This window comes from Myotis lucifugus, unplaced genomic scaffold, assembly GCF_000147115.1.
Source record: "Myotis lucifugus unplaced genomic scaffold, Myoluc2.0 scaffold_1063, whole genome shotgun sequence".
Taxonomy (NCBI): Eukaryota; Metazoa; Chordata; class Mammalia; order Chiroptera; family Vespertilionidae; genus Myotis; species Myotis lucifugus.
In genome coordinates this window covers 1-24,185 of record NW_005872111.1, presented here as the reverse complement: position 1 = coordinate 24,185, position 24,185 = coordinate 1, and the positions used below count along the sequence as shown (strand labels likewise).

The 24,185-nt window shown below is 51.3% G+C and overlaps 2 pseudogenes; both read right to left on the bottom strand.

The window, feature by feature from the left end:
- Window positions 1–940: 940 nt before the first annotated feature.
- On the bottom strand, window positions 941–5,414 carry LOC102440585 (annotated as a pseudogene).
- A 5,067-nt stretch (window positions 5,415–10,481) lies between these two features.
- Window positions 10,482–15,006, bottom strand: LOC102440270 (annotated as a pseudogene).
- Between the last annotated feature and the right edge of the window lie 9,179 nt (window positions 15,007–24,185).

Genomic DNA, 24,185 nt, shown 5'->3' with positions numbered 1-24,185 from the left:
ATGCCCATGTGTGGTGGTTAAACACTGGGGGGGGGGGGATTCTTGGTTGTGAAGGTCCTCGCTCAGTTGTGAGGCATCCCAGAAGCCCCAGCCCAGGGTTACAGTGCTGGGAAGAGAAGTCCCCATAACTTTTGGTTGTAAAAACCTGTGATGATTGTGGTTGAGTGAGACAGAGGGTTTCTGGAGTCCCAGGTGTTCCTCTTAATGGGCCTGTGAACACATTTACTTGGACTCGCTTGCCCTGAAGCTCTCCAGGACCTACATTGCATCTTGAAAGCTACCAGGGACATACAAGGAGGACTTAAATATTGTCAGGACTAAAGCTGAGGGGGCAGATTTCTCCCAGACAGAAGTGCTGGCAGATGTACGGGAATAGAAAGTGAAGGGCCATGTGTATTGTTTCAGGAAGAATGAGGTGACTATGATATTGGCTACACCTACGGGCCAGTGGGCAGCTATTTTTTCAGAGAAGCAGAGAGAACACGCAGTGTCAGGTGCATGAATACACACATGAAACATGTGTCTTCATAGTTCATGTCAAGTGGAGGAAACAGATGAGAACTGACTTTATTGTACACCAGCTCTCCTTTACAAATAAAAAAAGGCCAGTGGATATGGTAAAAGTACACAGAAGGGGTTAAATTGTTAGTGAAGAATTTTATAAACAGCCAAATTATTATATTAAAGGGCAAAGGGCAAAGGACCAGAGGGGAGAAATCTATAAGGACAAGGAGACAGTGGCCAGGATGGAAAGGGCCACAGTCCAAGGGCAGAAGGTCCAGACCTTGTCTTTGCACATGAGCGATGACTCTTCCACCTACAAGGACCCTCAGACAGGTCCTGCAGCATATGTCCCATGTTATCTACCAGAACATTCTGGGCACTTGAGATTCATTCCAAAGGCTTCCCCTCACTGAATGGAGCATTGTTCCCTCTATGTTCACGTCCTGGCTGCATCCTGGATCTGTATCTGGCTGTTTTGAGACCAAAATAGCAGCACCCCAAGCACCACCAGGACCAATCCCGCCACGCCCAACCGGATGGAATTCTCCACGGTGTAGTCTCGGGCCTGGGAGCCTGGGAATTATGGGCAAAGAGGTCACAGAGGTCAGAGCAGGACAAACTCACCCAGGACCCTGGATGTCCACCGGGGCTCTCACCTCCCCTTGACAGGACACGGCCGTCTATGCTCAACCCCATAACTGAAGAGTGTCTCCTACTCACCACTCTTGGGGTCTGAGTTGTTCTGTGATGGGCTGATGGTGTTGGCTGCTCCTGAGAACCAGAAACCAGAGGGGCTGTGTGAGGCTTTGATGCCACTCAAGCCCAGCGTCCCCACTACTATCCCCTTTCTCATGACCTAACTGCTACCAGTCCCTCCACAATCCCTTTCTCTGCTGGAGAAGGGTCCTGTCTTCTTTCATGGATTCTTCTCTGAGTCCCTTTGGAGTACAGACTGGCTTTGCCTGGAGAATTCAGGACTCGGGTGACATATGGTCTCTCATTGCAGAAAACAATGAGTTATTTCCATCTCTCTGCTCATTGTGTGATTCTGAACCATGGAAGCTACCTCATCTGGATGTAAGAGCTTATATTTAAGCAAAAGCTGAGGACCAATTATTTATGGGTTGGTTTCAGATATACAGACATGCATTTATGTAGACCTTGGGCAATTCTCGAGCTAAGGGTGGGTTCATTTTTAAGAATACAACTGGTAAATGCATCTGGGGGAAAAATACACAACACCTTTGAAGCATCTTTTGTAAGACAGTTCGAGTAGGGTTATCTTGTTTAAGTCCTAAATGTTTGAACCTTAAATTTACATGTGTAAGTAACTATTGCTTAAAAGTTTTCATAGCAAAAGCAATAATAGAGAGGTGTGTGCAAAATATGTCAGAGGTTATAATGCTCAGCGAAGTAAGCTAGTGACAGAAACACAGATATCACATGATCTTATATGTGGAATCTTATATGTGGAATCTAATGAACAAAATAAAGTGAAGAATAAAGAATTGAACTAGAGGCATGGAAACATGGAACAGACTGATGGATCTCAGAGGGACAGGGGGAGGGGTGGGAAGAGATTAACCAATGAATTTACATGCATATATGCATAACCCATGGACACAGAGAATAGCATGGTGAGAGCCTAGAAAGAACAGGAAGGGAACCAGATGGAGAAGGGGTAAGGAAGAAAAAAAGGGGGTGGGGGGCATCTTTAATCCTCTCAACAATACAGTTGTGTGAGTTTTTTAAATGTATAGAGCAGCCATGAATTTCACATAGAGTCTGGGCAGGAATCCCCTAGTTCCTCATGAGCTGTCCATGGTCCCCCTGAGTCTCAGGTGACCACTGAGGGCCTGGAGGCCTCTAGGGGGCACAGGGCATGCAGAGTGGTGCCCACAGGTGGGGACACTTCTCACTACAGCAGTGTCCAGTGGAATCATGCTCTGGGGAAGGTCCCGTTCCCCCTCCTTGGACAGAGCGAATGTGTCATAGGAGACATCAGAGTGACACTGGAGGGTCAGGCTCTGTCCAGAGACCATGATGGGGCCCTGATGGTTCAGCGGGGAGGACTTTTCAGACTCACCAGGGGAGAACAGATGTGAATTACAGAGACTGCTTCTCCCATAACCCTATTCTCCTAGCCTGGCCCACAGGTCTCACTCTCTCTCTCTCTGGATCTCTGGCCCAAATGTCCTTGTGCTCCCCTCACCCTCTCACATGGGGCTCCACTCAAATTAATGACTCTAATAACACCCCAGTATTTGGTGTCTGAATCAGTGGAAGGGACAATAATGGGACTCACCTGAGAACAGGAGTTCCAGGGGGTCACTGGGGTGTGACCACACCTGAGGATTTTTCTGGTAACAGCCATAGCATCTGAATGTCCCCATGTGGCTTGGAGTCATGAGGCCCACAGAGAAGAGGGCCTGCAGCCACCCATTGTGCTGTGGCTGTGAGTCCAGGGTCCAAGAGAGCCTGTGATCTCCTTCCTTACTCAGAATGAACCTGTCAAATCCCTGCCCCTCACCTGAGACCAGGAGCTCCAGGGGCTCACTGGAGAGTGACAACAGGTAAGGGGAGGGGCTGTGTGAACTGGAGCACCTATAGGTGCCTCCATGGACTGAGGTCACAGCGCTCATGGAGAACTCTGCCTGATATGCTGAGCTTGGTGCTTTGATCTCAGACGCAGGGGGGGATCGGCTGCCCCCTCTTTGGACAGAAGGAACGTGTCCCTCAGGCTCTGTGACTGATACAGCAGGGTCACGTCCTACCCTGAGGCCACCCTGAAACCAGACTGAGGGAGAGGGAAGGCCAGTCAGGTAGCCGTCCTTGAGAGAGGGAGGGAGGGTGAGGGCTGCCTGCCCACCTTGTTCTGCCCTGAGAGTCATCGGGCCTCTCTCTGAGGACCCTCCTCTCTGTCTGTTTTTGTATGTCTGAGTCTCCACCTCTCCCCTCCCACTTCCTGTCTCCCTCTGTCTCTCTCCTGGGGTCCTGCACCTTCTTTCTGGCCTCACCACCTCAGACCCCCAGTAGGGCCTGTGCAGATCTGGGTGCCTGGCTGAATCCACTGGCTCCTCACCTGCCACCAAGATGTCCAGGGGGTCACTGGGGTGCCAACTACAAAGAAAAGGTTGTTCCTACTCTAAAATATGTACCCACCCCCCACTGTCAGCCTCTCTGAGTGTCCAAGGGGGAAGTAGGCCAGAGAGAGGTCAGCCTGGGGCTGCAGGACAAGGCTCTGGGGGAGGTCCCGTCCCCCCTCCTTGGACAGAGCGAATCTGTCATAGCCGACATCAAAGCTACACTGGAGGGTCAGGCTCTGTCCAGAAGCCACAATGGGGTCCTGCTGGGTCAGGAGGGAGGGCTTCCCAGACTCACCTGGGGAGACAGGATGTGAATTACAGGGGCTGCTCCTCCCATAAACCCCTTCTCCTGGCCTGGACATCAGGTCTCACTGTCTTTCTCTGTGACTCTGGCCCAGGAGCCCTTGTGCTCCCCTCACCCTCTCATATGGGGTTGCACTCAAATTAATGACCCTAGGACAGCCGTGGGCAAACTACAGCCCACGGGCTGGATCAGGCCTGTTTGAAATGAATAAAACTAAAAAAAAAAAAAAAAGACCATACCCTTTTATGTAATGATGTTTACTTTGAATTTATATTAGTTCACACAAACACTCCATCCATGCTTTTGTTCCAGCCCTCCGGTCCAGTTTAAGAACCCATTGTGGCCCTCGAGTCAAAAAGTTTGCCCACCCCTGCCCTAGGAACACCCCAGTATTTGTTGCCTGAATCAATGGAAGGGACCATAATGGGCCTTACCTGAGACCAGGAGCTCCAGGGCATCACTGGGGTGCGACCACACCTGGGGGCTGTTCCTGTAACAGCCATAGCATCTGAATGGCCCTTTATCGCTGGGGGTCACGGGGCCCACAGGGAACAGGGCCTGGTACTGCCCCCTGGGCTGTGGCTGTGAGTCCAGGGTCCTGTAGAGCCTGTGATCTCCTTCCTTAGTCAGAATGAACCTGTCAAATCCCTGCCCTGAGCCACACTGGAGGGTCACCTTCTGTCCTGAGGTCAGGACAGGGCTGGGCAGGGCTGAGAGGCTGGGTTGGCTGTAGGATCCTAGGAGAGGAGGAAGTAGCATGTTAAATGGACTCCCTCTTTCCTCATGTCTCCCAGGGCTGGGCTGTGAGGAGGAGACACCCGGAGAGCATACCCTCTTCCTGAGGGCAGAGCCTGAGGCTGGGACCCCGGAGTGTCCTCTCACCTGTCACCACCAGCTCCAGGGGGTCACTGGGCTCTGACCAGCCATCAGGGCTGAGAGAGTAACAGCGAAATATCCCAACAATAAGCTCCGTCATGTGTGTGATGGAGAACGTCACCTTGTCCCCGGGCTTCAGTGGCTTCTCTCTTTTCCATGGTGCTGGGCTTCCCTCTTTATCCAGACGGTACTCCTCAGCCTCTGGGGTCCCCTGACAACAGATGATCAAAGGGCTCCCCCCAGGATCACAGAGCCTGACTCAGCCCAGCCAGTAGGTTGGGGGAGGGGCCCTGGAAGGAAACCAGAGGCTGGGTTAGAAGGCATTACCCACCCCCACATTCCTAAGATGCTCCACATCCATTAACCCAGAACCACTGTTGTTTATCTCCAGATGCACAGGCTGTAACCCCTTGTCCCCCATGAGAGGGACCTGGGGCTCCTGGGGAGACTCACCCGCCTGCACTGGGGTCCTGAGGTCCACACTCAGCCCTGGAAGAGAGTCCCTGTGAGAGATTTGTCCCTCAATCCTGAGCAACACCCTCCTCCCTGTGACCCTCCTGAGTCCTGGGGTCCTAACAGAGCAGAGCTCCCCTCTCCCTTGAAATCTCACCAGTGAAAAGCACAGCGATGAGGGTGGAGGTCATGGTGTCTCCTCGCTCCGGTGCAAAGTGAATGCGATGGTGCCGTCTGGGCAGGCACAGAGGGTGTGGGATCTGGGAGACTGGCCCTCCCTCTCTCGTGGTTGTCACGTCATCAGTTCCTCATGAAAGGGAACAACGTCTATCTAGCAGCCTGGCCCTCATTTTCATGGTGAAGCAAAACATAGACCCAGAGCCTCCTGAGACACCCCTTGTGGGTGAGGTGACCCAGGGCACCTTCTTCCCTGTCAGAGCCTCCCCCACGGGGTCTCCTTCCTCCTCAGCCTGACCATCAGCACCTCCCTGGGGTCCTCACCATGGACAGTATCACCGAGGTCCTGGAGACGCTTCAGGGAGACGTGGGTCCCTGTGGCCTGCAGAGCTCAGATCAGCAGGGACATACTCACCTCTCCCTGTGCAGCTCAGGGCGATGTCCCTGTGACAATGAGCACAGAGGCAAATGCAGGGAAATAAGGGAAGGAAAACCAACTCTTCTCATGACCCCAGAGTGTGGGCTTTCCGTGTCTCACAGGCCCCTCAGGACCTTCTCCTTTTTGTTGCAGCAGCCACCCTCTCCTTCCTGGGAGCATGATTATGACTCACTCCTGCCTCTTCAGTGCCTTGTTCCTCGGGCAGAGCTGTGCCCCATCCTGTGAGCCTGGCTCCAGTCCTCAGCTCAGGGAACAGTAAGTGGTCAATGGCCTGATGTTGGTGAGAAAACTCATTCTTATGTAAATATTTCTCCATCATCCATGGCCCTTGTGCCCATGAGCGGTAACATTCAATCTCTGAGCCTCAGTTTCCGAATCTGCAACATGTTGTTATGAACCCAACTCCTCAGACTAGTTGCGGGTTAAGTATTGCCCAGGTCCTGGAAGGGGTCAATCCTGTTGATTCCCAAATCGGATGAGGATGGGTGGGGTGACACAGGAGACAATCACGGTATCTGACTCCACAGTCAACGTGGACAATAAATGTGCCCACCCAAGAGCCCCCATCTGCTCTCAATGCTGAGAAATGCTACTTATAGTATTTCTGAAAGATATAGCACAGTCAATGCAGAGAAGGGAAAGTAAAAGTTCCCAATAGGAGAAGCATCTACAGCCAAGAAAATCGGCCTAAGCTGAATGGCCTCTGATGTCTGGGACTCACAAGGGGTCATCAGAGGGGAGGGTCCCACCTCTGTGTGATCAGAAAAGCTTCTGCAGGTGCTCACATGCAGGGAGGGATGTGGAACAGGAAGAAAGTTGGATGCATCCTCTACATATGTTGGGAATGGGCACAGGAATATCTCTACCCACTGACCCAGCCCATGGTCAGCACTGAGCCACATTCCCTGTGTGAGAGAAACAGAGTCAATAATCCAGTCTAGTCCAACATGGGCTTCTGTCCAAATGTAAGTGTGAGGCTCATATTGCAGCTGAACCTGCCAGACACTGCAGTCAGATGCTAAGTGTGAGAGAGTAGACACCACCGGGCAGGACACTTCCCCCTTTCAGGTATGAATGTCAGGACAGCCTTGGGAAAACTCTTCATGGACACTCAGGTGTGTGGGAGGTGAGTGTCCTACAGGAATGGACATCAAAGAGGAACTCACAAAATAACACATAGTGGTATGAAGGACTGTCCACAGGGTCATTAAGGGGATTATCATCATTTTTGAGAAAACAATAAGAATATACAAAACACATTTTGATTTAAGCATATTTAAATACCTGGGATAAAATGAATAAGTAAATTGGATTTTTGGGACAACAAAAAACAGGTTATTATAGAAGAGAATATAGAATTATAGAAATAAATTAGGTACATACCTTAGAAGTAAAAAGAAAGTAAAAATGTGATTTAGCCACCCTTAAAATATTTTGTTCAACAAGAAGATACAGCTGGAGATACAATTAGGAAACTGGAGGACAACATTGAGGAAATTTTGTGGGAAGCAATAGAGAGAGACTGGATTTAGAAAATTAAGATACATGGAGAGAAGAAAGAGATAAAGACCAATGGATATTGTGAGATTCAGGAGGAATGAGGTGAGGATGACATTGGCTGTAGACCTAGAGACCAGTGGCTGGGTATTTTGCAGGAAAACAGAGAGAGCACATAGTGCCAGGTACATGAATATGCAAATGAAATGTGTGTCTTCATATTTCATATCAAGTGGAGGCAATCGATGAGAGTTGATTTTATTGCATGCCAACTATATATATATATATATATATATATATATATATATATATATATATATATATGTGTGTGTGTGTGTGTGTGTGTGTGTCCGACCATCCTGGTAATGATGTAACATAGCAATGCCAGCTTCCTCTCCTAGCGACTAGCCTCCTTGAAGTTTCTTCAGTCCAGGGACATGACTTGCTGCATAGCCAAATGGAAACATTTCACACTGTAACCAAATGTCTGTGAAGCATTTTCCCGTCCCTCATCTCATTTGATCCACACAAAAGTCCTGGAGTGGGTAGATAGGAGAATCGGTGGAATCCTATTTTCTTTTCATTAGCCAGAAAACGGAGATTTAGAGAGCTTAGGAACTTGAGCCAACTGAAAAGAAGTAAGAAATGGTGGACCTTGAAAATGACTTCAGGTTTTCTCACTGTGCAGAGTATAGTCAAATACTGCTACAGTGAAATATTTTACCCTTTATTCTCCCTGTGTGATCTACAATAATAATCTGATTCATGTTGATATTTACTGCTGTGTTGTTGATAATTACCTGAAAGAGAAGTTGTGGTGCTTCACTGGGCTGGAAAAAGTTTAGCTAAATCAGAAAGCAGGTCTAATTAGCCAAGTTTATTCTATATCTATAAAAGGTTAAGTTGACTCGTGCATGCACGATATATATAAAGCTCTCTCAGGCGCCAATCGCATGTGTGTTTTTCCATGTCATTGTCGATCGTGAACTTGGCTGACACTTCTATTATAGAGAAAGGACGATTAGCAATATTAAAATATTTCTTCTAATTAATTTCCTTTCAATGTGCATGAATTCATGCACTGAACCACTAGTCCTTTAATAAATAAAAAAGGCCAATAGATATGGTAAAAGTACATTGAAGGAATTGTGAGTGAAGAATTTTATACTCACACAAATTATTATGTTAAGGGGCAAAGGTAGAAGCATCAGAAGTGAGGATTCAATAAGGATGAGGAGACTAGGGTATGTCTGACCAGCATGAGCTCACAGCTCACCTGTTAAACCCACAGGTCAGGCTCTGTCTTCAGGAGGGTTGAGAAGGTTTGGGAGGTAGACACTCAACCGTCACCTTTCTGGAAGTCTGGCAGTCTACCAGAGAAGGTACAGCCTGAGGCCAGAGCAAAACCTTGGAGAAGAGACACATTAAAAAGAATGTGAAGAACACTTTCCTTTGGAAGCAACCCCAATCTGGAACCAATCCTGAGATGGTGATCCCCAACTCTGAAATCTCCCCCACAGCCATGTGCTTGGCTTCATTCCAGTTCAGATTTTAGGGCCACTGTGGGTTAGAAACTCTCATGGAGCCAGTTTAAATTCCAAATTGCATATCACGAACTATTGGCCATGGGTTTCCTTCTGACCCCAGTTTGTCACCTGCAAGGACTCACTGGGGGATTGGTAATAGATGGGGCTGAAGAGGCAGGTGAGGCCATGTGTGTGGGAAACACAGTGCTGGCATGTGAAGTGTTTGCTGCACGGGATCAGCAACCACTTTGTGGTAGATGTGGCCACTCATGTAGGGCATGGGCTTTCAGATCCCTTCCCATCACTCAATTGTGTGGAAAATAATGATGGTTATAGAAGAAAAATGCACTACCCACCAGCCGTGATGTTACCAGACAGGGGCCTGGCTGGGAGCAGGTCTGCCTGGGACCTGCCTGTAGTGTGTGGATTCTTGACTTTGTATAGGAACGATTTCACAACCTGAATCCAGTTAATTTTGAGAGTAAGTTTATTAAAGCTACGGACCGTGAAACAAAAGAATGTCTTAAGGTAGAAGAGGAAAGCTCAGTCCTCGGCTCAGCCCCTGGTCTTATTTCTAAGGCCCTCTTTTTCTCTGACTTCCCAGGGAGCTTACAGCAGACCTGCTCAGGGTCACTTCTTTCCTGAAACATTTCTAGAGAACAAATGTTTCTAGGCTTTCCTGTTGCTTCTTACACTAATTACTGCCCTTGCCTCACTGTCCCAAGTTGTAATAAACATGCTCTCTATATACTCTGAACTTCTGCTGTGAAATCTTTCCAACAGGAAGTGAAGAACCCACACACTACTGGCAAGCCTGAGGGGATCTGCTCTGAGCCGGAGTCTGACCAGTGACAACATGGGTACTTGACATTGGCCATGAAGAGGACCTATAGAACAGAGAAAATGGCAAATTCCAAAAATCACTGTTTTTAAAATTAAATTTATTGGCATGCCTTCAGTGAATAACAGGACATAGGTTTCAAGGGTGCACATCTGTAACACCTGGTCTGTGTGTTTCGCTGTGTTTTGGACAATGGGGTTTTCAGAGGCAGTGCAGTCCAGGTGACCCCTTCAAACCACCAGGTCTTGATTCCAATGAGTGAGGTTGCTGCAGAAAGCACACAGGTGGCATGCGATGGCCAGGGAAGGGCATGTGGAGTCCAGAGAGGGCGTTAGGACCTACCGGTGGGTTTATCTCTTACAGGATGGATTGTGCCCCTTGTAGATTACAATAGATAGCATTCTCTGGACTCATGAGATGGGGACTTTGTACAGATATGAAGGTCCATGTAAATAGAAATAAAGGAAAATGTATTCCATGAAAGTGTATGGAGGTGTGGACCTGTACCTGCCAAGTGGATTTATTGCTAATTTCATCAAAATGGGAAAAGTCAGGATCCAGTCACAGGACTCACAGTGGTCATGAGGGAAAGGACCACAGTTCAATGGCAGAAGGTCCAGACCTTGTCCTTGCACATGAGCAATGACTCCTCCACCTGCTATGAGGTGCAGACAGGTTCCTCAGCATATGTCCCACATTATCTTCCAGAACCTTCTGGGCACATGAGATTCACTTCCAAGCCTCCCCCTCTCTGAAGAGGGAATTGTTCCCTTTGTGTTCATGTCCTGTCTGTATCCTGGGTCCTTCTCTGGCTGTTTCAGGCCTGATAGAGCAGCACCCCTAGCAGCACCAGGACCAATCCAGCCACGCCCAACCGGATGGAATTCTCCACAGTGTAGTCTTGGGGCTGGGGGGCTGGGGATTGTGGGAAAACAGGTCACAGAGGTCAGGGCAGGACAGAGTCACCCAGGACCCTGGATGTCCACCCAGGGCACCCTCTCCCCTTGACAGGTCATGACTGTCTGTGCTGAGCCCATAACAGACAGTGTCTCCTACTCACCACTCTTGGGGTATGAGTTGTTCTGTGAGGGGCTGGTGGTGTTGGCTGCTCCTGAGAACCAGAAACAAGTGGGGCTGTGTGAGGAGTTGATGCCACTCAAGCCCAGTATCCCCATAGCTCTCCCCTTTCTCATGACCTAACTGCTACCAGTTCCTCCATGAACCCTTTCTTTGCTGGAGAAGTGTCCTGTCTGCTTTCATGGATTCTTTGGTCTCTCTGGGCCTTTTGAGTTTAGACTTTTCTTCTGAGTCGCTTTGAAACACAGTTTGGCTTTGCTTTGATAATTCAGGATTGGGAAGAATTATGGTCTCTCATTGCAGAAAACAATGTGTTATTTCAATCTCTCTGCTCACTGTGGGATTCAGAGCCATGGAAGCTATCTGGGTATAAAAGCTTATATTTATGCAACAGTGAGGTCCCAGGACCATAGGTTGATCTCAGATATACAGACATGCATTTATGTAGAACTTGATCAATTCTTCAGCTATCTGTTGGGGAAATTATATGAATAAAACTGAAAAAAAATGGTTCTGAAGTAAAAAAACAAAACACAGCACCTTTGAAGCATCTTTGGTAATTCGAGTTGAATTACCTCTTTTAATTCTTCAATGTTTGTAACGACAATTTTAATGTGTAAGTAACCATCACGTAAAAGTTCTCACGACAAAAGCAATAATAGAGAGGTGTGTGCAAAACATGCTGGAGATCATTATGCTCAGCGAAATGAGCCAATTAAGAAGGGCAAATATCACCTGACCTCACTTATATGTGGAATCTAAGGAACAAAATAAACTGATGGATAAAATAGAACCCAAGGCATGGGAACACAGAACAGACTGAGGAATCTCAGAAGTAAAGAGGAGAGGGTGGGAAGAGATTAACCAAAGAACTTGTATGCATATATCCATGCCCATGGACACAGAGAATAGTGCAGTGAGGGCATGGGAAGGGCAGGGAGGAAGCCAGCTGGAGGAGGGTTATAGAGGAGAAAAACGGGGGGCGGGGACATCTGGGATACTCTCCACAATAAAGATTGAAATGCAGAGAACAGGCATGAATTTCAAAGTTTCTGGGCAGGATCCCCCTGATTCCTCATGAGGTGTCTATGGTCCCCCTGAGTCTCAGGTGGGCACTAAGGGCCTGGAGGCCTCCAGGAGCACAGGACCTTGCAGAGTGGTGCCCACAGGTGGGGATACTTCTCACTACAGCAGGGTGTCTAGTGGGGACAGCACCGTCACCCACAGCAGGTCCCACCTTGGCCAGAGCAGGCACCTGTTCTGCTCTGAGAAGCTCAGGGTCCCACCTATGTGGTGAGGACTTCCATCTAAGGGGCTCTGGAAATGAGCAGCTGAGCGAGTGTCCCTGTCCTCTCTCCACCTCTACCGGCCTCTCCTCCCCATCAGCCCAGCCATCTTCCCTGTGCTGCAAGCCAGGCCTGGGCACCAAAGGCTGACCCTTCTCCATCTCCCACTGCACACACTGTCCACCTGCTTTGGGACCCGGGCGCCAAGCACACTATGCAGGGCTGCTGGCTTTAGTGGAAAACCCCACAGATTCTGGGTGGAACCAGAAGAAGTAGAGATAATAAGTGGGTGTTTTAAAACCTTTGGTGTCTCCATAACATGGTGGCTCCTCTTGCTGAGCTGAGCCCCCAGGCCTGGTGGATAATTAGTGTACCTGCCCCCTGACTCCCTCAGCTTTTCAATCCCTACAAGGTCACAGTGACTGGGAGCAGCAGGACAGGCCCAGAGAGGCTGCACCCAGAGCAGGTCTAGGACAAGCCAGGTGTCAGGTGCCCCAAGAAATCAGAAATGAAAGTGCCCCTGCAGGTCATGGCAGGCAGCCCCCTTGTTCAGATGGAAAAGATCCTCAGAGTTCACCACCCAGGAGAGCTGAGTCCACACACACTGAGCCCCATTTCCTGGGATCCTGCCTGTGGGATGTCCCCCTGGGAGCAGCAATGCTCTTCTCTGAGGTGGAGCCACCAGAAGTCAGGGGGTAGGGCCTCTGTCTGGTCACCTCAGTTAAATCTCACTTCCCGTTGGCATCACCCGAGTAGTGCTGCTTCCCTCCCTCCCTCAGGCCTGTCTGAGACTGCAGGGCCGGGCTGTCCCAGGGGAGGGAGGTGCTGCCTGTGTCCACTCTTTCAGGAGATGACCCTGCTCTGTGGAACCACCCAATGCTCCCACTACTTCCATCACATCTCAGACGTTGCTAGGGACAGAGACAGAGATGACCTTGGAGCTCAGAGAGGATGAGACAGGCTGCTCACCTGAGACTAGGAGATTTAGGGGCTCACTGGGGAGTGACAGCAGGAAGGGGGAGGTGCTGCGTGAGCTGTAGCACCTGTAGGTGCCCCCGAGGGCTGAGGTCACAGGACTCATGGAGAACTCTGCCTGGAACTGCTTAGCTCGGTGCTTTGATCTCAGACGCAGGGGGGGATCTGCTGTCTCCTCCTTGGACAGAAGGAACGTGTCCGTCGCGCTCTGTGACTGACACAGCAGGGTCACGTTCACTCCTGAGGCCACCCAGGCTCCTGAATGCATGACCATCGAGAGGGAGGGTCTGTCAGGCAGTTGTCCTAGAGAGAAGGAGGAGGGTGAGGACTGACTGCCCAGCTTGCTCTGTCCTGAGAGTCACCAGGCCTCTCTCAGAGGACCCTCCTCTCTGTCTGTTTCTCTGAGTTTCCCCCTCTCCTCTGACTCTTTCTATCTCCCTCCCTGGGGCCTGCACTTTCATTCTGGCTTCACCACCAGAGACCCCCAGCAGGGCCTGTTCAGAGTCAGGGTCCCTGACTGAACCCACTGGCTCCTCACCTGCCACCAGGATGTCCAGGGGGTCACTGGGGGCCGACCACTCAGAGGAGAGGTTGTATCCACCGTAGCATCTGTACCGGCCCCTGTGGGACCTGCTCACAGTGTCCAGGGGGAAGTGGCCCTGAGAGAGCCCAGCCTGGAGCTGCAGGACAAGGCTCTGGGGGAGGCCCTGTCCCCCCTCCTTGTGCAGAGCGAATCTGTCATACCTGACATCAGAGCGACACTGGAGGGAAAGGTTCTGTCCAGAGGCCACGATGAGGCCCTGCTGGCTCAGGAGGGAGGGCTTCCCAGAATCACCTGGGGAGACCAGACATGAGTTACAGGGGCTGCTCCTCTCATAAACCCCTTTCCTGTCCAGGCTTCCAGGTCTCACTATCTCGCTCTGTGTCTCTTACCCAGGAGCTCCTGTGCTCCCCTCTCCCCACCATTCACATGGGGCACCCCTCCAAGTAATGACCCTAATAATATCCCAGTTTTATGCCCAAATCAATGGACGCCTCAGTCCATGGATGTGACAATAATGGGACTCACCTGAGACCAGGAGCTCCAGGGGGTCACTAGATGGAAGAGCCATAGCATCTGAATGGCCCTTTATCACTGGGGGTCACAGGGCCCACATGGAACAGGGCCTTGGACTGCCCACTGGGCTGTCGCTATGAGTCCAGGGTCCAGGAGAGCCTGTGATCTCCTTCCTTAGTCAGAAGGAACCTGTCAAATCCCTGCCCTGAGCCACACTGAAGGGTCACCTTCCCTCCTGAGAGCATGACAAGGCTGGGCAGGGCTGAGAGGCTGGGTTTGCTGTAGGATCCTAGGAGAGGAGGAGGCAGCGTGTTAAATGGGCTCACACCTCCCTCATGTCCCCCAGGGCTGGGCTGTGAGAGGGGGACACCCTGAGAACAGACCCCCTTCCTGAGGGCAGGGCCTGGGGTTGGGACCATTGAGAGTCCTCTCATCTGTCACCACAAGAAGCAGGGGGTCACTGCGCTCTGACCAGCCCGAAGGACTGTAATAGTAACAGCGATATTTCCCTGCCTGTAGCAATGTCATGTGTTTGATGGAGAACTTGGCCTTGTTCATAGGATTCCATGGAGTCTGTGTTTTCCAAAGCCCATGGTTTTCTTCCTTATCCAGATGGTACTTCTCAGTCTCTGGGGTCCCCTGACAACAGATGATCAAAGGGCTCCCCCCAGGATCACAGAGCCTGACTCAGCCCAGATGGTGGGTTTGAGGAGGGGCCCTGGAAAGAAACCGGAGGCTGCATGACCAAGACCTTCCCCACCGTAATTTTCTAGCTTAGTCCACATCCATTAACCCAGAACCACTGTTGTTTATCCCCAGATGCACAGGCTGTATCCCTTTGTCCCCCGTGAGAGGGACCTGGAATCCTGGGGAGACTCACCTGCTTGCACTGCAGTACTGAGGTCCATACTCAGCCCTGGAAGAGAGTCCCTGTGAGAGATTTGTCCCTCAATCCTGAGCATCACTCTCCTCCCCATGAGGCTCCTGAGTCTTGGGGTCCTGACAGAGCAGAGCTCCCCTCTCCCTTGAAATCTCACCAATGAAAAGCACAGCGATGAGGGTAGAGGTCATGGTGTCTCCTCGCTCTGATGCAGAGTGAATGCGATGGTGCCGTCTGGGCAGGCACAGAGGGCGTGGGCACTGGGAGGCTGGCCCTCCCTCTCTCATGGTTGTCACGTCAGCAGTTCTTCATGAAAGGGAGAAACCTCTATCTAGCAGCCTGGCCCTAATTTTCTTGTTGAAGCAAAAAATAGACCCAGAGCCTCCTGAGACACCGCCTGCGTGTGAGGTGACCCAGGGCACCTTCTTCCCTGTCAAAGCCTCCCCCACGGGGTCTCCTTCCTCCTCAGCCCGACCATCAGCACCTCCCTGGGGTCCTCACCATTGACAGTGTCACCCGGGCCCTGGAGACGTTCAGGAAGATGTGGGTCCCTGGGGCCTGCAGAGCTCAGATCAGCAGGAACATGCTCACCCTCTCACTTTGCAGCTCAGGGCGATGTCCCTGTGACAATGAGCACAGAGGCAAATGCAGGGAAATAAGGGAAGGAAAACCAACTCTTCTCCTGGCCCCAGAGTGTGGGCTTTCTGTGTCTCACAGGCTCCTCAGGACCTTCTCCTTTTTGTTGCCACAGCAGCCACCCTCTCCTTCCTGGGAGCAAGATTATGACTCACTCCTGCCTCCTCAGTGCCTTGTTCTTCAGGCACAGCTGTGCCCCATCCTGAGATCCTGTCCTCAGAGGTTCAACTTTGGGGACAGTGAGTGGTCAGTAGGGTTGGTGACAAAGTTCATTCTTATGTAAATTCCCCTTCATCATCTATGGGCCTTGTGCTTTTGAGCAGTAACAGTTAATCTCTGAGCCTTAGTTTCCCCTTCTGCAACATGTTGTTATGAACTGAACTCCTCAGAGTGCTTGTGTGTTCCATGGTGCCTGGGCCATGGGAGGGGTCCATCCTTGTTGTTCCCAGATCGGATGAAGATGGGTGGGTGGAAACATGAGAGAATCAAGGTATCTCACTCCACAGACAACATGGACAGTGGATGTGCCCACCCAAGGGCCTCCATCTGCTCTTAATGCTCAGAAATGCTACTTATATTCAGAACTAGAGGCCTGACACATGAAATTCATGTGTGGGTACAATCCCTAGGCCATCTTTCCAGCTGATGGCAGCTGGCCCTTCCCCCTCTCTCCCTGCCACCCACTCCTGGTTCACCATAGGGTGATCAAAGCCTGCTGGCTGGGGACAGAGACCGAGATGTGGTCAGTGCGCCTCATAGGGACTGGTCAAGCAGTTGTTTTGGTTGTTCCGATGTTAGGGTCATTTTGCCTATCACCCTTTTTTTCATATAGGATTACCTACCACAGTCAATGCATAAAAGAGAAGTAAAGTTCCCAAGATCAGAACCACCACCAACAAAGAAAATCGGTCCAAGCTGAGTGGCCCCTGATGCTTGGTATGTGCAAGGGGTCATCAGAGGTGAGCGTCCCACCTCTGTGGGGTCAGAAAAGCTCCTGCAGGTGCTCACATGCAGGGAGGGATGTGGATCAGGGAGAGAGTTGGAAGCAGCGTTGGCCCCTCCACATACATATTTGGGGGATGAGCACAGGGATGTCTCCACCCATTGACCCAGCCCATGGTCAGCACTGAGCCACACGCCCTGTGTGTGTGAAACAGATTCAATAATCCAGGCAAGTCCAGCATAGGAATCTGTCCAGTGGTGAGTGTGAGGCTCACAGTGGAGCTGTCCCTACCTTGGCTCACTTCTTTCCTATAACTTTCCCAGGTAGCCAAAACCCAGCCTAAGCTCTCTCCTATGGCTTCTTCTACCCTAAGCCCTTCCTGTGTTTCACTGTCCCCAGCTGTAATAAACATTCTCTCATCGTCACCTGGACATTGTTGTGACAGCCTTCCTACATGAAGTCAAGAGCTCACACACTGCCAGCTGGTGTGGCTCATGGTTGAGCATCGACATAAGAACCAGGAGGTCACAGTTTAATTCCCCATCAGGACACCTGCCCTTGTTGCAGGCTGTATCCCAGTGTGGGGCATGCAGGAGGCAGGAGATCAATGATTCTCTCCCATCATTGATGTTTCCATCCCTCCCTCTCCTTTCCTTTCTCAAATCAGTAGAAATATATATATATTTAACAATTTTAAAGAACCCACAAACGATGGGCCAGCCTGAGGCTGACCCATTCTGGGCGAGTCCCTCTACAATAACAACATGGGGATTTCACATTGGCCATGAAGGAAGCATATATACCAGAGAAAGTGTCAAATGCCAGGATTCAGAAGTTTTTTTAAATTAAATTTATTGAGGTGCCATCGGTGAACAACAGGACATAGGTTTCAAGGGTGCACGTCTGTAACACGCTGTCTGTGTGTTTCACTGTGTTTTGGACAATGGGGGTTTCAGAGACAGCGCAGACCAGGCAAGCCCCTTCAAACAACCAGGTCTTAATACCAAGGGGTGAGGTTGCTGCCGAAAGCACACAGGTGGCCTCCGAGGGTAGGTGAGGGGCGTTTGGAGTCCAGAAAGGGCATTGGGACCTCTTGTGGGTTCATCTCTTGCAGAATGGATTGTGCACCTTGTAGAATGATTCCAATAGCCGACATGCTCTGGACTCAGGAGATGGGGACTCCACACAGACATGAAGATCCATATAAATAGAAATAAAGGAAAACGTGTTCTATGAAAGTGTAGGGTGTCGTGGACCTGTAGCTGCCATGTAGGATGAATGCAAATTTCACCAAAATGGGGAACGTCAGGAACTCTTTGTGGTCAGGAGGGAAAGGACCACAGTTCAAGGGCAGAAGGTCCAGACCTTGTCCCTGCACGTGAGCTATGACTCCTCCACCTTCAAGGAGCCGCAGACAGGTCTCTCAGCATATGTTTCACGTTAAGTTACAGAACCTTCTGGGCACATGAGATTCACTCCTAAGATCCCCCTCTCTGAACAGTGCATTGTTCCCTCTGTGCTCACTTCCTGGCTGCATCGTGGGTCCTTCTCTGGCTGTTTCAAGCCTGATAGAGCAGCACCCCAAGCGCCACCAGCACCAATCCAGCCACTCCCAACCGGATGGAATTCTCCACGGTGTAGTCTTGGAGGTGAGAGCCTGGAGATTCTGGAAAAACAAATCACAGAAGTCAGGGCAGGACAAAGTCACCCAGGACCCTGGATGTCCACCCAGGCACCCTTCCCTTGACAGGACATCATAATCTGTGCTAAGCCCATAACAGAGAGAGTCTCCTACTCACCACTCTCGGGGTCTGAGTTGTTCTGCGATGGGCTGATGGTGTCGAATGCTCCTGAGAACCAGATAGGAGTTGGGCTATGTGAGGGGTTGATGCCACTCAAACCCAGCATCCCCATAACTCTCCTCTTTCTCATGACCTAACTGCTACCAGTCCCTCCACGAACCCTTTCTCTGCTGGAGAAGGGTCTTGGCTACTTTCATGGATTCTTTCCATCTCCCTGGGGATTATGAGTTTAGACTTTGCTTCTCAATCACTTTGGAGCACAGTTAGTCTGTGATGGAGAATTCAGGATTGGGGAGAAACATGATCTCTCATTGCAGAAAATCCGTCAGTTTCATCTTTGTGCTCCCTGTGGGATTCTGAGCCATGGGTGCTAACCTATCTGGGTACAAGAGCTTATATTTATGCGACAGCTGAGGACCCAGCATCAATGGGTTAGTCTCAAATATACAGACATGCATTCATGCAAAACTCTAACAATTTCTGAGCTATTGGTGTGGATGATTTTATGAATAAAACTAGAGGCACAATGCACGAAATTTCGTGCAAGAGGAGGCCTTCCTTCCCTCAGGTGCCAGCACCGGCTTCCCTCCATCACTCGGGACCCAGAGCCAGCCGCCCGTAGGCACCTGGGACCCAGGCTGGCTTCCCCTGGGCCACCTGCAGGCACCCGGGATCCGGCTGGCTTCCCTCTGGCCCTAGCTTCATCAGGAAGGACGTCCGGAAAGATGTCTGGTCTAATTAGCAAATTACCCTTTTATTATTATAGATTGCAAAAACCATCTAAAGTAAAAAAAAAAAATCTGGAGCAACTTTTATAAGACAGTTCATATTAATTAAAAATTACTCTTCATAATAAGTGTATAAATTTAATATATTTCCCATTAAAATAAGAGTAGAAATATCATTTTGAACTCCTAAATATTTCAAACCTAAATTTATATGTGCAAGTAACTGTTGCTTAAAAGTTCTCAGAACAAAAGCAATGATAGAGAGGTGTGTGCAAACCATATTGGAGAATAATATGGTAAGTAAAATAAGTCAGTTAAAGAAAAATATCTCATTATCTCACTTATATGTGGAATCTACTGAACAAAATAAAGTGATGAATAAAATAGAACCAGAGGCATGGAAACATGGAACAGACTGATGAATCTCAGAGGGAAGTGTATCGGGGCAGGAGGCGATTAACCAATGAACGTATAAGCATATTTGCAGTGCCTGTTCTCACAGACAATAGGGTGGTGAAGGCCTGGGGCAGGACAAGCCCCAGATGGAGGGAGGTTATGGAAGGAAAGGTAGGACATCTGTAATATCCTCAACAATAAAGATTTTTTTAAATGCAGAGAGTAGCCATGAACTTCACAGTCTGGGCAGGATCCTGCTAGTTCCTCATGAGCCTTCCATGGTGCCCCCTCAATCTCAGGTGAGCTCTGAGGGCCTGGAGGCCTCCAGGTGAGCACAGGGCCTTGCAGAGAGGTGGCCACAGGTGGGGACACTTCTCACTACAGCAGGGTGACCAGTAGGGATGGCACCGTCACCCACACCAGGTCCCACCTTGGCCAGAGCAGCCACCGGTCCTGCTCTGAGAAGGCTCAGGGCCCCTACCTGTGTGAGTGAGGGCTTTCATCCAAGAGGCTCTGGAAAAGAGCAGCCACGGGACTGTCCCCTGTCCTCTCTCCAGCTCTCCCTGCATCTCCTCCCCCATCAGCCCAGCCATCGTCCCTGTGCTGCAAGCCAGGCCTGGGCACCAAAGGCTTCCCCCTCTCCATCTCCCACTCCACACACTCTCCACCCTGCTTAGGGACCCAGGCTCCATACCAACGATGCAGGGCTGCTGGCTGTTAGTGAAAATCCCTCAGATTCTGTGGAACCTGGAGCACCTGAGATGCTAAGTGGGAAGATCTCTGAGTGACCATCCCCAGAGTTCACACTCCCTTTCAGCCCATAATTCTTCCGGGGACAGGACCCTGAGATGACAGCTCAGCAGACAGGTCAGGGGCCCTCACCTGAGACCAGGAGCTCCAGGGGCTCCCTGGGGAGTAACAGCAGGTAGGGGGAGGAGCTGTGTGAGCTGTAGCACCTGTAGGTGCCCCCGTGGGCTGAGGTCACAGGACTCATGGAGAACTCTGCCTGGGACTGCTGAGCTCGGTGCTTCTATCTAAGACACGGGGGAGATGGGGAGGCTGCCCCCTCTTTGTACAGAAGGAACGTGTCCCTGGGGCTCTGTGACTGACACCATAGGGTCACGTTCACTCCTGAGGCCACCCTGGGGCCTGGCTGCAACAAGAGGGAGGGTCTGTAAGGCAGGTGTCCTAGAGAAAGAGAGGGAGGGAGGGTGAGGGCTGCCTGCCCACCTTGTTCTGGCCTGAGAGTCACCAGGCCTCTCTCTGAGGACCCTCCTTTTGTCCGTCTCTGTTTCTCCGTGTCTCCCTGTCTCCCATCCCACCCCCCGCCTCTCTCTGGTTCTCTCACTCCCTGGGGCCCTGCACATTCATTCTGGTCTCACCACCTGAGACCCCCAGTAGGGTCTGTCCAGAGTCTGGGTCCCTGACTGAGCCCAATGGATCCTCAACTGACACCAGGATGTCCAGGGTGCCCCTGTGAGCAGACCCCTCAGAGGAGAGGTTGTATCCACTGTAGAATCTGTACCGGCCCCCGTGGGAGCTGCTTATAGTGTCCAGGGGGAAGTGGGCCTGAGCTAGCCCAGCCTGGGGCTGCAGGACAAGGCTCTAGGGGAAGTCCTGTCCCCCCTCCTTGTGCAGAGCGAATCTGTCATAGGCTCTGTCCAGAGACCAGGTTGTGTCCCTGCTGTGTCAGGAGGGAGGGCTTTCCCAACTCACCTGGGGAGACCAAAACTGAGTTACAGGGACTGCTCCTCCCATAAACACCCTTCTCCTGTCCTGGCCCCCAGGTCTCACAGTCTCTCTCTGCCTCTGTCCCAGAAACCCCTATGTTCCCCCTCTCCCCACCCTGTCACATGGGGCTCCCCTCCCAACAAAGAAGCAAATAATGTATCTGGTGCCTCAATCCATGTGTGAGACAATGATGGGACTCACCTGGGACTAGGAGCTCCAGGGGGTCACTGGGGTCTGAGCACATGTGGGGGCGGTCCCTGTAACAGCCATAACATCTGAACGTCCACCTGTGGGTGGGGATCACGGGCCCCACAGGGAACAGGGCCTGGAACTGCCTGCTGGGCAGTTCCTGTGAGAGCAGGGTCCAGGAGAGCCTGTGATCTCCTTCCTTAGTCAGAATGAACCTGTGAAATCCCTGCCATGAGCCACACTGGAGGGTCACATTCCCTCCTGAGGTCACGACAGGGCTGGGCAGGGCTGAGAGGCTGGGTTTGCTGTATAATCCTAGGTGAGAGGGAGGCAGCATGTTAAATGGGCTCACACCTTCCTCACATCCCCCAGTGCTGGGCTGTGAGAGGGAGACACCCAGAGAGCAGACCCCCTTCCTGAGGGCAGAGCCTGAGGCTGGGACCCCTGAGAGTCCTCTCACCTGTCACCACCAGCTCCAGGGGGTCACTGGCCTCTGACCAGCCATCAGGGCTGAGATAGTAACAGCGATATCTCCCTGCATCATGCTCTGTCGTGTGTGTGATGGAGAACTTGGCTTTGTCCTTGGGCTCCAGTGGCTCCTGTCTTTTCCATGATCGTGAGCTTCCCTCTTTATCCAGACGGTACTCCTCAGCCACTTGGGTCCCCAGACACCAGATGGTAATGGGGTTCCCCCGGAGAATCACAGGGCCAGGCTCAGCCCAGAGGGTGGGTTTGGGGAGGGTCCCTGGAAGGAAACCAGAGGCTGGGTTAGAAGGCATTACCCACCCCCACATTTCTAAGATGCCCCACATCCATTAACCCAGAACCACTGTTCTCCATCCCCAGATGCACAGGCTGTACCCCCTTGTCCCCAGTGAGAGGTTCCTGGGACACCTGGGGAGACTCACCTGCTGTCACTTGGTTCCAGAGGTCCATACTCAGCCCTGGAAGAGAGTCCCTGTGAGAGATGTGCCCCTCAATCCTGAGTCGCACCCTCCTCCCCATGAGCCCCCTGAGTCTTGGGGGTCCTGACAGAGCAGGGCTCCCCTCTCCCTTGAAATCTCACCAAAGCAAAGCACAGTGATGAGGGTGGTGGTCATGGTTTCTCCTTGCTCGGATGCGGGGTGTGTAGACGGAGACGATGGTCCCATCTGGGTAGATATAGAGGGTGTGGGCACTGGGTGGCTGGCCCTCCCTCTCTCGTGGTTGTCACGTCAGCATCCCCATACGATTGGGAACAGCCTCTCTAACAGCCTGGCTCTCATTTCCATGGTGAAGCAGGAAATAGACCCGGAGCCTCCTGAGACGCCCCTTGCAGGTGAGGTGACCCAGGGCACGTCCTTCCCTGTCAGAGCCTCCCCCACGGGGTCTCCTTCCCCCTCAGCCCGTCCATCAGCACCTCCCTGTGGTCCTCACCATGGACAGTGTCGCCCGGGCCCTGCAGACACTTCAGGAAGACGTGGGTCCCTGTGGCCTGCAGAGCTCAGATCAGCAGGGACATACTCACCCTCCAACTGTGCAGCTCAAGGCGATGTCCCTGTGACAATGAGCACAGAGAGGGGATGAAGGGAAATAAGGGAATGAAACAGGTCTCTTCTCCTGGCCCCAGAGTGTGGCTTTCTTCCTACCATAGCCGCCCTCAAACTTGTGTGTGTGTGTGACAGCATCCACCCCACCTTCCTGGCAACAAGCCTATGAGTCATTTCTGCCTCCTCAGTGCCCCTTGTTTCTGGGTTGAAGTCTCTTCCTCATTCTGTGGCCCTGCCTTCAAGCTTTACGGGACATTCATTGAGGTTAGAGTTCGGATTTTGACTTAAAACAAACATTTATTTAAATGCCCATCACCCGTGTAACCTTGAGTGGTGATGTCCTGTCTCTGAGCCTCAGTTTGCCCATTTGGATCCTCAGAGTGGCTGTGGGTCAGTGGGGCTGGTCCCATGGGAGGGAGACATCGACTTCAGACCAGATGAAGACCTGAGTGGGTGGGCGATGAGGGGATCAAGGCGTCTACAGTCAAGTGCAGGATCGTTACACCCACTCGAGCCCTTGTCTGCTCTGAAGACCAAATAAAGCTTCTTACAATAGTTCTATAATTTTAGGAACAGACAAATGCAGAAAAAGGGGAAATGAAAGTTGCCCCACAGGAGAGGAAATTACAGGGAAAAACCAAGAGAAAAGCTGAGTTGGTCACCAGGGTCTGAAACCATCATCAGGTCATCAGAGAGGAGATTCTATCCTGTGTGGTCACAGAGAAGGACCCCAGGTCCTCACAGGAAGGGAGAGGTCAGGGTCCAGGTGAAGGTCGGAAGCTCTGGTCACCCTGCTCATGTTTCTGTACATGAATTGGGACATCTCTGTCCACTGCATTGAGCCCATGGTCGGCAGTGAGCAACCTCCCCTGTGTGGCCTGAAACAGACCAAGTCCAGCATTGTCAGCCACGGGGGTCTGTCCCGTGTGTGCATGTGAAGCTCCCATTGGACTGGCCCTGAGGAGCAGAACCCTGAGCAGATGCTGAGTCTGAGAGAGTGGTCACCATGCGGCAGGGGCAGCTGCCAAAGCCCCTCCCTCAACAACCTGACTCCCAGGACAGTCCTGGTAACAACCTATGGAAGGTCAGGTGTGTGAGGGGCGAGTCTTCCAACAAGAATGCACAGTAGTCATCCTGATAATGATAAACAGTGCTACGGGCAGCAATCTACTGATGATGGGGACTGTCATGTGCAATAGAGTAGAGTCAGTAGGAAAATATGAGAGTAATTGGAGATTAATCCTGCTTCAATA